Below are 14965 nucleotides of genomic sequence, written 5' to 3' on the forward strand. Positions count from 1 at the left end.
GATCTGATTCTCAGATGAAAGATTCCTTCTCAATTCAGCAGGACATTTGGGGGCCAAATGTATCCAATAGTATTCATATCAGTTTATTTGCAGCTGCAAAGATAAGAATTTTGCCACAGAGTGGCTTGAATACATAGGTGAGTATTTTTCTCGCAGGGCAAGAAATCTAGAGGTGGGGGAGGCATTTGGCAGTGGTTTCGAGGCCCAGCTATATCAGAGCCAGGACGTCGCTGATTCTCAAGTTTGTCACCTCCTTGGCACAGTAAGGAAAAAGGGAATTGAGAACGGATGTTAAAATGGCCATCCTCAGGCTCTGCCATAATAACACCACATGAAGAAAAAGTTCAAGACATAGAAGCTTCAGAGTTAGCGCTGCAAGGTCAAGGAAGAGAAGAATATGGATAAGAATGCTTGATAACTCATATTAACGCTTTCCCACTTGGGCTGAATAAAAAACAAGTTTAAGGATTCAAATCATTCTTGTAATATAGTTAAGTAGGAGGAGATTTCTAAATTAACCAAAGCACCAAATATTTAAAGTCTAAGGTACCAAAGAGCAAAGAGATCCTTGAAACGTTTTTATTCTCTGTATTTGTAAGTGAGTTCAGAGCTGGCAGTACCCCATCACTGCCTACATTATTGATGGGGATATCTGCAAAGAAGCAGATGTTTTGCCAAGAAAGGGAATATGAATCATTGTATCTAATAAGATGAGAATCTTAGGAAACAGTCTACACAGCTCATGAGACAAACCAGCAATTAATCTTGACATGTTTTGTAAAAGGTTTGGTTGCTTAACATTTCTCCCAAGTAATTTTTTTAAAGTTTGCTGTAGGCAGGAAGGTAAAAAGACTGACATGCAGGAAACTGAACTTTTCTTTCCTCCAAAGGCCAACTGTACCAGTTGTATATTGAAATACGAGGTGCACCATGATAGGAGATTAGACAGAGGCGTTCACCAGTGTGCCCTCAGTCCCAACTTGCTAACGGAAATGATGAGTGGCGCCATAGGAGACAAGGAGTCATGACCAATTTATTGCTCCATTCTGTTGTTGCATATGTATGCAAAGTTTTATTTATAAAGATAATTTATGTGGCACTTGAGTTATGTGGTAATCGCCAGGACACAGTGTCTAAGACTACATAATGTCACACTGGAATGTAGACAGAAATTCTCTTTTATTGATCTACATATGAAAGCTCTGCAAGAGATATGCTACAATCAAAACGTATCATTTGATTTTCCATATACTCCCTCGAAGGAGAGAAAATAAAAACTTGATATTTCTAAAAGTCATTAATTACTGCTACTGCATTTGGGTCTACATTTTGTTAAAAATAAATTATAAAAAATCTTACATCAATAATTCAATGAGGCTCTCTCATGTTCCTTTAATTCTAAGCTTTTAATGTACCTTAAAATGTTGATATTATTATTTAATATCTGTTCAGTTCATATTTAACACAAGTTCAAATGAAATAAGCTCAGTTTTGATCAGAAATCCGGGTTAAATGAAGTCGGAGTCACAATGTCTGTATTTGATCTCAGAGCCAATATATTTATTGGCAACTTTTCTATGAAAACTTAAATGTAAAAATATATTTTAAAGAGAAGTAGGGAACAGCTTAGCTATTTGAAATCCAGAAGTCTGTTCTCTCTCTTTTATATCCAGTGAATAGATTCTTACAATGAATAATCTGCACTGTTTAATTGTTTCCATCATATTGAAATTTACACACACCACTTTCTTAAATTTACACCTTCATTCATAATCAACAGAGCACAACAACTAGAACCATCTCTAGATTTCCCAAGACAATAACAGGAAAACAAAAGACAATTTAGGGGCTGTAATTCCATAAATATCCTCATTTATTTATTGTTTTCTTTTCTCCACCCTTGCTCCACCTCTGTTCTTCTCGGACTTCACTGTTATTTAACCTCTCATTATTGCCATCTGTTACTTCTCAGTAAAGCATTTCACAAAGATACACACTAAGCATTACATGAAATTCAAAGAGAACATTTCCTAACATCTTCAGTTGTCAGATGCATGTGAATTTAAAGCCATCACAAGATACTACTACATACCCACTAGAATGAATAAAAGAAAGATTGACAATACTCAATGCTGGCAAGATGTGGAACAATTGGCACTCTCATATGTTTCCAGAGAAAGTAAGATAATACAAAAATAAGTTTGGCAATTTATGATGGATTTAAACATAAACTTTTTATATGACCCATGTGTAACTTTGGATCCTCTAAGAAGCAGATGTTACGACCAGGTTTAGAGATGCAAGAAATTTGTTTGGGAAACATCTCAGAACAATGAAGGGGTGGGACCTAGAGAAAGTGGAGATAGCCCTCAAACCATGATGCAGGTCAGACACCTGTGAAAAAGAAGGGGAAGGAAGAAAGGATTGATAGAGTCACTGTACAATTCAAAAACAAAACAGGGTACTCAAGTCAAACTCACCTGTTGGAAGAGACCCACATCTTAACAGCACGGGCTCTCTATAGTTCTTCTCCTGTGATGAGTCACTTGCTAGGAAGCGTGGAGAGAGAGCGAGTAGCATGGCTGCTGTGCAAACTTGGTGGTGCATACAGAGGGCGACAACTAGAGCTGTCTGTCACTATGCTTCTCACAGCAGGAGGCATGAACAGTAGTTTCACGGCAGCCATGACCCAGCAATTTCAATCATAGATATTTACCCCAAAGAAATGAAAACATATCCACAAAAAGATTTTGTATAATTGAATAGCTTCCTCCTCTCTTCTTCTCCAACACTTTATGGCTCCTCAGAGAACTTACCAGCCTGCATCGTTGCCGACTATTATCAATCTAGTGCTGTTTCTTGAAGATGAAGTTCTTAAAAGCATCACTTTATTTTACATCTCTTACTCTCTAACTGCATTACCCAGAAGTTCTGACTATGCACGCACAAAGACTTACACGCAAGTGTTCACAGAATGTTTCTTCATATTAGCCAAAAACTGAAAATACATTCAAAAGAGCTGAATGAATAATCAAATAGTGGTGTATCCATGCAATGCAACACTATTCAGCAATAAAACAAAATTAACTATGGGTATACATAAAGAAAGCAGATCACTGGTTGTTGCAGAGGCCGGAAGGAACTTTTTGGGATAACAATGTTCTGTATTTTGATGTGGTAGTAGTGACTTGGTGAGATGCATTTTGCAAAATTCATTGAACTAGACTTTTAAAGTGGGTATGTTTTATTGTGTGGAAATTATATCTCAAAAGTTTAACATTGAAAAACTAAACGAGAATTTGATAAAATAGTGTTTTCTAATATTTGCTTTTCTGTAAATATAAAAGATTCAAGAGACTGGCTGTTCAAAAATTCAAAAGATAGACAAAATAGAAATGGATTATTTCTTTACCTTTGGCCATACATTAAACGAATAGTAGTATATGGTCATGCAAGGTGTTTCCATCATAAGTGACACAATGAACAAATAAGTTAAAGCAATTTTTAAAACCATCAATACTCACCTCTTAAATATCAGGAAAAGTAAGGAAAGGCCACAGAAGTCCCTGATGTAAAACAGATAAGTAAAATTCACAATTATATTTTTTGAAAATCCTAACATGGGAAAGAAACACACAAGTTATCTGTTTTATTCATGAGTTCAAGAAGTCCCACTTTTGTTACAGCCATTGAAGATGGAACACCAAGAGATACCTCATTCCCAGATGAGACAGAGAATAAGAGGGATATCGTGCGGGTGACTGGCTTTAAAAAGAAGTTCTTGCGAGCGTATTATTAACAAAGTCAGTGCTGTGGTTGAAAAGATAGTTATTTTCACAGGGAGGAAAATACAACAACAGCCTTTGCTGGCAATTTTATCCCCAGTCAGCATCCTATCAATACTACCAAAGGACAAATGGAAAACCATAAAAAATATATGGTTATACATGAAAAAAAAAAAAAACCCAACAACTTGAAATCCATGTCCCACTGAATGTGAGTAAGAAATACATTTTAATAGAAACAGAAAATGAAAGTGCCTGGGGGCATCTGGGTGGCTCAGTTGGTTAAGCCTCTGCCTTCAGCTCAGGTCATGATCTCAGGGTCCTGGGATGGAGCCCTGCATGGAAACTGCTTCTCCTTGTCCTCCTTGCTTGTGCTCTCTCCTGCTATCTCTGTTGCTATTTCTCTCTCTCTACCTCTCTTTCTCTCTCTCAAATAAATAAAATCTTAAAAAAAAAAAAGAAAAGAAAAGAGAAGAAAATTGAAGTGCCTGACCTTCAAGTGGTCTATGTTAATAGGAAACTCTCCTTCACCATCTGCCTAGCAGAGTATGAAACTACCAGTATAAAAGAACAGAAGCCAATGGAAAGATTATCTATGAATGTTTTCACTGAAATCATTATATTGAAATTATTACCCAAACCATTCAAGCAAAAATTATTCTTCTTACACAAATGACTTAGATGGGGCACCTGGGTGGCTCAGTCAGTTAAGCTTCTGCAATTGACTCAGGCCCTGATCCTAGGGTCCTGGCATCGAACCACACATGGGGGGGGGGGGGTTCCTGCTCAGCAGGGAGTCTGCTTCTCCCTCTCCTTTTGCCCCTCCCCCTGCTTATGCTCTCTCTTTCTCTCTCTCCCCCTCTCTCTCATGAATGAATAAAATCTTTTAAAAAACAAAAACACATGACTTAAAGAAAATTTGATTATAAAATATTTATCATAATAGATTATAAAGCATATTTCTTTTTACCCTCAAAATTCCTAAAATTATGGCAAATATATAATATCATTCATTAGCTTTGTAGTGAAAGACCGATGGAACAAAAATGCAAATTTCTTCTTGAATCACTACTTGTTTTTTTTCTACTTCCCGTTTCACTTAGTTCTATCAGAATCAGTGTACTTCAGTATTCTTTTTTAATTAGAAAATTCACGTAATTGTATATGTTCTTGCACATCCACAAATAAAATAAAGTGACATATATTTATTTATTCAACATTTATTAAGCAATTACTATGTGCAAAGAAATGTGCTACTCACTGAAGATAAAACAATACACTATACAGACATCATTTCTACCCTCATGGAGCTTAGACAATTAGAACAATTAGAAAAAAATAAATAAGTTGTAGTAAGTGCTATAAAAGAAAAGCAATGGTCTGAGGACAAGAATTATAGAGAGTAGTCAAGAAGATTTTCTAGAGGTGGACCATTTAAACAGAGACCCAGAGGAAGAGAGGGACCTTTTCAGGCGATGAGCACTAGGTGAATCTTCCTGGCAGAAGTGAGAACATCTACAAAGTCTCTGGAGGGAAAGGACTCAGACCTTGTAACAAAGGAAAAGATTAGCTGGATTATAACCTGGCAAATGAGGAAGAGAGTGTTGTTAGGCAAAGGTTGGGTCACATAGGGATTTTTCAGGTCTGGTAAGAAGTTTCAATGTAATGTTAAGTGCAGTGGGAAATCAATGGAGAGCTTTTACAATGAAAGTGATGTGGTTCTGTTGACATTTTGATAAAGTCACTTGTCCTACCAAGTCAAAATTGGGTTGAAAGAGAGGAAAGCCCGTGGAGGACACCTAATATTAGACTATTGCAGTCACTCGGGAGAGAAATAACAGGCCTGAGTTAAAGTGATAGTGGTGGATCTAGAGAAAAGAGAATGGGTCCATGTCTGTTTTTTTGTAGAGAGTATAAACAGGATCGTTAATAGATGAGTAGGGCATAGGACAAGAAAGAAATCAACGTCAGCTCTTAGCCTCTGTCTTCAACAACAAAGAGGAGGATGGCACTACTTACTGCATTAGAAATGACTGGGAGAAGTAAATGGGCTTAGTGGGATGAAGAACCAAGATTTCCATGGGGCGCCTGAGTGGTTCAGTCAGTTAAGCGGCTGCCTTCGGCTCAGGTCATGATCCCCTGGGATCGAGCCCCTCATCAGGCTCCCTGCTCAGCGAAGAGCCTGCTTCTCCCTCTCCCTTTGCCTGCCACTCTGCCTACTTGTGCTCTCTCTCTATCTCTCTGTCAAATAAATAAATAAAATCTTTTAAAAAAAGGAAGAACCAAGATTTCCATTGCGGACATATGAAGTTCAGGATGACTATAATACATCTACAAAGAGATGCTAACTGCACAGCAGAATGCACATGACGCAGGTGAGGACTAGAGAAATGCATGTGGGAGCCATCAGAGCAAACTGATGCATCAGACTTAATGAGATCATCAACGATAGAAGTGTGGAGTAGAAAAGTGAACCCAGCAGCAAACGCAGATGAATGCCTGTATTCATAAGTTTGGTAAAGGAGAAACCAGCAAAAGGAACTGATAGAGAAGGGTCAGTCATGGAGAAGGAAAACCAAGAGAGAGGCATGTCCACTAAAGCATGTCCTCTAAGCCAACCAAAGATGATAAATCAAGTAGGAAAATACTAAATTGAGGACAAAGACTCATCTAGAGATGGTACAAGCAAGTTATCAGTGATGTTGACTAGAGAAGTTTCAGTGTAGCGGTGACTAAAATCACGACCGATGAATGAGAGGTAAAAAGTAGAGATGTGTAGATAGTTCTTTTGAGAAGTTTATTCAAACTAGGAGAGAGACTTTAAACAATTGTTTTGCAATGGGAAATACTACCACATGACTGAATGCTAGTGGTAATAATCCAGAAGGAAGTGAAAGAAAATAATGTGAGAAAAATTGTACCATCAAAGGAATGAGGAGCTTGAGACAGAGGCTGCAGAAAATGTTCCTCTATTGTGACAAGAAATGAAGAAGGAGACCATGGATCCTAGCATAGATGAGTTGTAGTTCTGGAGAAAGGAAGATTGAAAATTCGTATTTAATGATTTGTTTTTCTAAATTTTCTGTCCAATTCTCCTGAAATGTTTAAGTATTAATATTTAAGCCATCCTGACTTGGAAGGTTAGCTAAAGGAACAGAGTAAACAAACCTCAACTATAGCACTCATCCTTCTCTGTGGTAACTCCCTGAAAAATTATCTCTGAACACAAATGAATCATTTTTATAGAAAATTAATATATATGGGTCATAACTAATATGCTTAAAACACATGAAGTTTTTCCAAAGAAAATTACAGACCTAATAGAATACCACATACTCCTTCCTCTCTATGCAAGAGAAGCTTAGAGCATGTTGAGGCACAAACATATATTATAGTTATCTGTATCATATATCAGTTGAAGGAAGAACACATTTTTGTTATTACTTAGTTGAATCCACTTAGATGACATAATACTGCAAATATCTATGATGTTACGAGTATGGATAAAAGGTCATGGCAAAACAAAAATCACATGTCTCATGTATAGGCATGCTACCAATCAAGGGCTGAACCAATCCATTTTTCAAAAGGGCTTTTTTTTTTTTTAGTCATCCACTGCTGTATAAAACAAGTAGGGCCACCCCCCAAAACCTTGGAACCTTAGGAGCCAAGGAATTAAGTTTTGGAAGGTGATGGAATTGCCACAGGATAAAAATCCAATGAGTTTTTGAGATCATCTAATTTTATGGTTTTTATAATTCCTCTCAAAAAATTTTCTTTTATTTTCTAGTGAAATATCATATCAAGCAGATGAGAATTGTGCTCAGATTCTGATGCTAAGCCCGTCCTACATACTTCTGGTAGCCCTCAATGAATCTCCAAAGAACCATAGAGCCCCAAAGAGACAGAGAGAGAGAGAGCAAGTGAGAGAGATGATAGATCAAGTTAGTGACAATAGCATTTGGGTTTGCATCAGACTTCAACAACCCAGATTCTTAGGCTGACAGATCCATCATGGGAGTCAAGTCATCTTGAGAGACTTTAAGTATTTATATTGGCTCCAGGACATTGACACCAAGAACAAAACCATAGTGTCTGGGTTGAGTCTGGCTCAGAGAATTAGAGGCCATATGATGGGCTCCTGTTGTGCTCTCCCATTGAGATAATCCTCCAAATTGTGGGAAATCCAAACCAGCTCAGAATGCAATGAGTAAGCCATGGACCATACATCACACAAGCACTGTGCTTTGGCACTAGGCAGAGTGATATTAGTGGGATTTTTCTTTGTACTTTTCATAGAAGATGGGAAGTACCAATAATGATAAGAAAATAATAGTTTTTATTTTATGTGGCATATATATAAAAATATATAAAAATTTAAATATTTAAATAATGCACCACATATGGAAAATGGTCTTGTATCTGTTCATATTTGGAATATAAAATGCACATTAAATCTACATCATGAAGAAAAACTACTGAATTTTTAAAATTACTCTTCCCATCAAAAGATGATAATTGAAGGAACTGATCCTACTAGCTGAGTCTGCCAAAAACAATTCTAACACAAAGATTACAACATTTTGTTCAAGACTAGTGTCGATTTTGTTATATTTTGTGACTGTGTGGTCTACAGGATATCCCACCTTCCCTCTTGCATACACACACAGACTCAAAATTATTTTCCTTCAGTTTGACTGTGGTTTGTTTGCTGTGCTGCTTCCTAGTGACAAGGGACTCTGCCACCATGATGTGCTTCAGAATGTTTCTCTTAGCATCTTATTTCTGCACCACACTGCTGCCCTTCTTCAGCTCCCTATCACTGAGAATAGGGTATATTTTTATAGGGTATATCTTCATTATCCATTGTCATAATTATAATAAAATACATCAATGAAAATAACATAGTAATAATAGGAGGTCTATATAACCATATAAGATGTTGCAAAAAGAAAGAAAATATTAAAACACTATATGCCTTATTGAATCATCTATATAATTTAGCCACATACCAAAGTAAAGATGGTGTCTGCATTGCATATATGGTTGCCCAAACTTCCTTTTGTCTCTCTTATATGCAATTTGGCTCAAGAAGTTTTTCCACATTTGTTAGAGATGAAATTTCCAATGGATACATGGGAATTATGGATCCAGCGGGAGAGAAGGCAACCCCTCAGAACTTAGTCTTCTTCTATTACACATCTAACACGGAACTTTAGCACAGCAGGGGGTCATCCTTGAAGGCTATAATTTATGTATTGATGTTCTTTGGAGACATTGTTGTTACTTCAGTAAAATGATATACCACTGAAATTGGCATAACTTAATATACAAAGATTATAGTGATGTTCAATAGACTGACTTCAAGGAATGTACCTTCTAAGAGAAAGGTGAAATTAAGAAAAGATTTGGAAGGAGGAGCTTAGTAGATAGAGTAGGAGGACCCTGAGCTCACCCCATCCCCCATTTACACCTAGATATCACCCACATCCAAGCCAATAAACCAGAGAGTGATCTGAAGACTGGCAGAACAAACTTCACAACTAAATATAGAGAAAAAGCTGCATCTGAAAGGTTAGAAAGGTCAGAAAGTCAGAGGGAGGCTGCCTGCAGGAGGGAGGGAGCTATGTACTCAGAGAAGGCAGAGAAATGGGTCCTTGCACCAGTGAGTTCACACAGGGAAGACTAATCCCCACAGTATTCGGTATTAAAAACCAGAAGGGCTGGGGTGCCTGATTAGCTCAGTCCGTTAGACGTCTGACTCTTGATTTCAGCTCAGGTCATGATCTCAGGGTCGTGAGATCAAGACCCAGGGTTGTGAGATCAAGACCCATGTCAGGCTCTCTGCTCAGTGGGGAGTCTGCTTCTCTCCCTCTTACTCTCTTTCTCTCTCTCTCAAATAAATAAATAAATCTTAAAAAAAATGAAAACAAAACAAAAAAACAGAAGGGCCAAATTCCATGAGTTTGTAAAACCAGTGGGACTTGGAGCCTGAAGCTTTAAAAGTCATCTGACTAAGCACTGGGCAAGCCAGGTGAGTGATAGCTGAGTCACTGCCCTTAAAGAGAAAATAGCCCATATGGAGAGGAAACATAAAAATGGCAATTTACACAGCACTGGGGACAAACTGGAGACAGATCTGTTCATACTGATTTCAGATACATAGGATACTCTCCTGATGTACCAGGTTCTGGTGAACAGGGGATACTGCACTGCAGGACACTTTAGGACCTCTTCTACATAAAGTCACTACTTTCATGAGTAGAAGACATAGCTGATTTTGTTAACACACAGAAACAGACATAGAGAGGCAGACGAAATGAGGAGACAGAGAAAATTATCCCAAATAAAAGAACAAGACAAAGCCATGGCCAGAAATCTAAGCAAAACCAATATAAGTAACATGCCTGACAGAGAATTTAAAGCAATGATCATAAAGATACTCAGTGGACTTGAGAAAAGAGTAGAAGACATGAGTGAGACCTTTAACACAGAGATAAGGAATAACATACCAGAGATAAAGCACTCAATAAATAAAATGAGGAGTATACTTGGAGGAATGAATAGCAGGATGGAAGAAGCAGAGGAACACATTGGTGACCTAGAAGACAGAGTAATGGAAGCTAATCAAGCTGAACAACAGAGAGAAAAAAGAATTACAATTACACAAAAGGAGAATAGACTTAAGGAACTCAGAGACTTCATCAGACATAATAACATTCATTTTTTTTTAAAGATTTTATTTATTCATTTGACAGAGAGAGAGACAGCCAGCAAGAGAGTGAACACAGGCAGGGGGTGTGGGAGAGGAAGAAGCAGGCTCTCAGCAGAGAAGCCCGATGTGGGGCTCGATCCCAGGACTCCAGGACCACGCCCTGAGCTGAAGGCAGACGCTTAATGACTGAGCCACCCAGGCGCCCCCTAATAATGTTCACATTATAGAAGTCCCAGAAGAAGAGGAGAGGGAAAAAGGCAGAAAATTTATTTGAAGAAAAAAATAGCTAAAAACTTCCCAAATCTGGAAAAGGAAACGATATCCATATCCAGGAGGAACAGAGAACTCCCATCAAAATCAAGAAAAGCAGACCCATGCCAAGACATATAGTAATTAAATTTGCAAAATATAGTGATAAAGAAAAAATCCTAAAAGCAACAAGACCAAAGAAGTCAGTAACCTACAAGGGCAAACCCATAATGCTAGCAGGAGATTTTTCAACAGAAACTTTGCAAGCCAGAAGGGAATGCCATGATCTATTTAAAGTGCTGAATGGAAAAAGTGTGCAGCCAAGAATAGTCTATCCAGCAAGGCTGTCATTCAGAATAGAAGGAGAGATAAAGAGTTTCCTAGACAGACAAAAACTAAAGGAGTTCATGACCACTAAACCAGGCCTTCAAGAAATATTAAAGGGCACACTTTGAATGGAAGGGTGAGACCAAAAGTGACGGTATAAAGGTAGGAAACATAAAAGCAGTAAAAATGAATATTTCTGTAAAAAGTCAGTCAAGGAATTCACTAAAAAATGATATAAAATATAAATATAAAATATAATGACATGTACCTAAAATGTGGGGAGGCAGGAGTAAAGAACACGTTCAAGGGGAGCCTGGCTGGCTCAGTCAGTAGAGCATGTGATTCGTGATCTCAGGGTCATATGTTCGAGGCATATTGGGCATGGAGATTACTTAGGGGGAAAAAAAAGAATGAGCTCAAATTTAAATGATCATCAACTTAATATAGACTGCTGTATGCAGTCTTACCCTCACCCTCAACAGGCCAGTTCCTGAGAGAGTTCTGGGCACATCATGCCCACTAGACATCATTGCAAGTAGAAAAGTATTTGCTTGGTAATCTTATATTGAGGTTTATCTGCAGGAACAATGTCTTTAGGAGCCGTGTAAAGGTTTTACTGACTTTGAGAATTTAGGGCAGGAACAGAGAAAGTACTTTTTACTTTCCCGAAGACCTGGTGCACAGAGCTGAGTGTCAGGCTCCATTGAGGAGAACCATCAAGTCTTCATTCATGAGAAGTTTGTACCTCAGGAACATGTTCCATTGTTAGAAATTTCATTAAACGAAGTAATGCTGGGAGTAAATGAGTCTAGGCTAAGATGGCAAAACAGGATGAAGTGTATGAGTAATAATAATAATAATTGCCAATCGAGACAATTTGCTACCACTTTGATAAAAGGCTCCATTTTGCAACAGTTAGTGTCTAATTCCAGGAACTTGGTGAAGTGATACTGATATCCATACACATATACCTATGTATATGCATTGGTGAAGCTTTGGTGAAGCAAGTTTATGGGAGGTAAGGAGGGGATTAAGGATCAAGGTTCTTCAGTTTTATTTGAATGACGATTTGGTAGTGGGAGGGCAGACAAAACGATACATCAGAAGATGCTGGAAACCCCCAGAAGCTTTTCTCATGAAGGAATCACATTAAAAAGAAAATACACATCACTTGAAAAGAACATATGATGACTCAGTTACCGAAAATCTCCCCATACTTTTTTGACCTCTCATCCTCCTCTAGCCAGTTCAGATAAAGCCAACTTCAACTGATAAATATGTGCTCTGAGATATACATATTAATGTAATTTTTGTCCATGTCAGCAAGTTTTTCTCATTGTTATTTCAGATTGATTTTTTTTTTAAGATTTTATTTGTTTATTTGACAGAGAGACAGCCAGTCAGAGAGAGGGAACACAAGCAGGGAGAGTGGGAGAGGAAGAAGCAGGCTCCCAGCGGAGGAGCCTGATGTGGGGCCCGATCCCAGAACACCAGGACCACGCCCTGAGCCGAAGGCAGATGCTTAACGACTGAGCAACCCAGGCACCCCACAGATTGATCTTTACTACAGAGGTTTATAAGCTGAAATTTTCTATTTCTCAACAGCCAATCACTCTGTCAAGGAAGGAAAAACTAGATTTAAATAAATACACAAGGAGGTATTATAATTAAGTATGCCCTGGGAAAATGCAGAAATTTTTTGTGATAGAAAGAAAATCCTTCCATATTTATCTGGGTTTTCAACATATTACAATGAATCTTCTGAAAACATATGTGAGCCATTAGGGCCTCAAAGACCATCCTTAAAGATACCCTACAATCTGTATTATTCTAAATAAACAAAGGCTGTCTATTTAACTTTTGTTGTATTATTCACAATTATTGAGATATATATTATAAATTTAATGGTAATGAACATCCACAAAAGTTCAGATTCTAACAACCATTAATATTCCCAGAAAGGCTAATTACTGTGTGGCCAGAAACACACACAACAGAATGACTGAGGTCTTTGATTGGAAGAATACTATACCAGTATGGGCTTGTTATTAATGTTGCCAGGATCTTTACTAAATACTATAAACATGAACAATAAGATCGCTTACCTCATGAAGTTCAGAGTTTGATGGGAAGGACAGACATATGAACAAATAACTATAGCAATGAGATAAATGGTGTAAACAGATGAACAGGTGCTTCCAAATCAGAGCATTTAGCTTTATCTGCTTCTGGCAATAGTCCCTAAACTATAGTGATATTTGAGTTGAGAATTAAAGGATAAGACATTTCCAGACCAACAAGCAGCATAAAAGCGTATGAGGGAGAAGGGTCAGCATGCGCAAGAAAAAGCATGTCCCCTTTGGAGAATTCCAAGTATTTTATAATTCCAAGAGACTAGATCACTAAGGAGCTAAAGAGTTTTTTTAACCCTATAGGTAATAGAGCACTTTTGAAGAGTTTTTACACAAAAGTGTTATGCCACCCCTGCATCAGTCAAGATTCTCCAGAAAATAGAACTAGCAGCATGTGCAAATATATAGAAAAACATTTACTGTAAGGAATTGGCTACATGATTATGGAGACTAGCAAATTCAAAATTTTCAGGGGGGCAGGCAGCAGGCTGGAAACCCAAGAGAACTAATATTCTAGTTCAAGTCTAAAGGCCATTTGCTATAGAACCAGGAAGAGTTGATGTTGCAGATGAAGTCCAAAGGCAGTTGCTGGAGAAGCCTCTCTTGCTCTGGAGTGGTCCACCTTTGTTCTATTCATGTCTTCAACTGATTGGATGAGGCCCACCCATATCTTGGAGGGCAATGTGATTTACGTAGAGTCCACCAATTTAAATGTAAATCTCATTCAAAAACACCCTCACCAACACTGAGCCCTGGGTGTTGTATGTAAGTGATGAATCACTAAATTCTACATCAGAAACCAATATTACACTACATGTTAACTAACTGGAATTTAAGTAAAAATTTGGAGATACAAACAACAACAACATCAATAAGGTTGTAAAAAACAAAACAAAACAAAAACACCATCACAGAAACATCCAGAATAATGTTTGATCAAATATCTGAGTAATCCATGGCCCAGCTAAGAAATTAAGAATTAATTCTTAAAAGAATTACACAAAGAATTAACCATCATAGTACCATATGTCAAATAAAGATGGAAGGAGTTATACCATGTGAAGAAGACCACCCAGGACCTTTTATATATTAGCACATAGCCAAAGTTTAAAATATGTTTCTCTTGGGGTGCCTGGGTGGCTTAGTCCATTAGGTGTCCAACTCTTGGTTTCCTCTCAGGTCATGATCTCAGGGTTGTGAAATGGAACCCCATATTGGGTTCCACACTGGGTGTGGAGCCTGCTTAAGATTGTCTCTCTCCCTCTTCCTCTGCCCCTCACCCCCGAGTGTGTGCGTGCTCTCTCTATAAAAAAAAAAAAAAAAAAAAAAAAAAAAAAAAGGCTGATTTTTTTTTTAAACTCTGCTTTTTATTATGGCAGCCACCTAAAATCTTTTCGTAGTTTTGGCTATCAAGAGTCAGTTTTGTTATCTGCCACCAAAAGCCAACAACCAATATAATACTTTTCCCCACCTAGCAAAAGATTTCTCTCTCGTTCTCTATCAAAATCTGACCTTCACGTGCAACCCAAAGTAAGTCTTTATTTGACTTGCATTGGTCTCTTTCAGTTTGGAACCCACCTAGGGATAAATCTGATACAACAGTACTCCATAAGTACAGATGTGCATGCTAATATTATTCTGTAATATACAGTTATCCAGTATTTTAGTACTCTTTCCCCAACTATACTCTCATCCACCCAACTCTATCATATAACGTGGTGCTGGGTATAATGATAAACATTCTATATATATATATA

Source organism: Ursus maritimus, unplaced genomic scaffold (assembly GCF_017311325.1).
Source record: "Ursus maritimus isolate PB19 unplaced genomic scaffold, ASM1731132v1 scaffold_15, whole genome shotgun sequence".
Classification (NCBI taxonomy): Eukaryota; Metazoa; Chordata; class Mammalia; order Carnivora; family Ursidae; genus Ursus; species Ursus maritimus.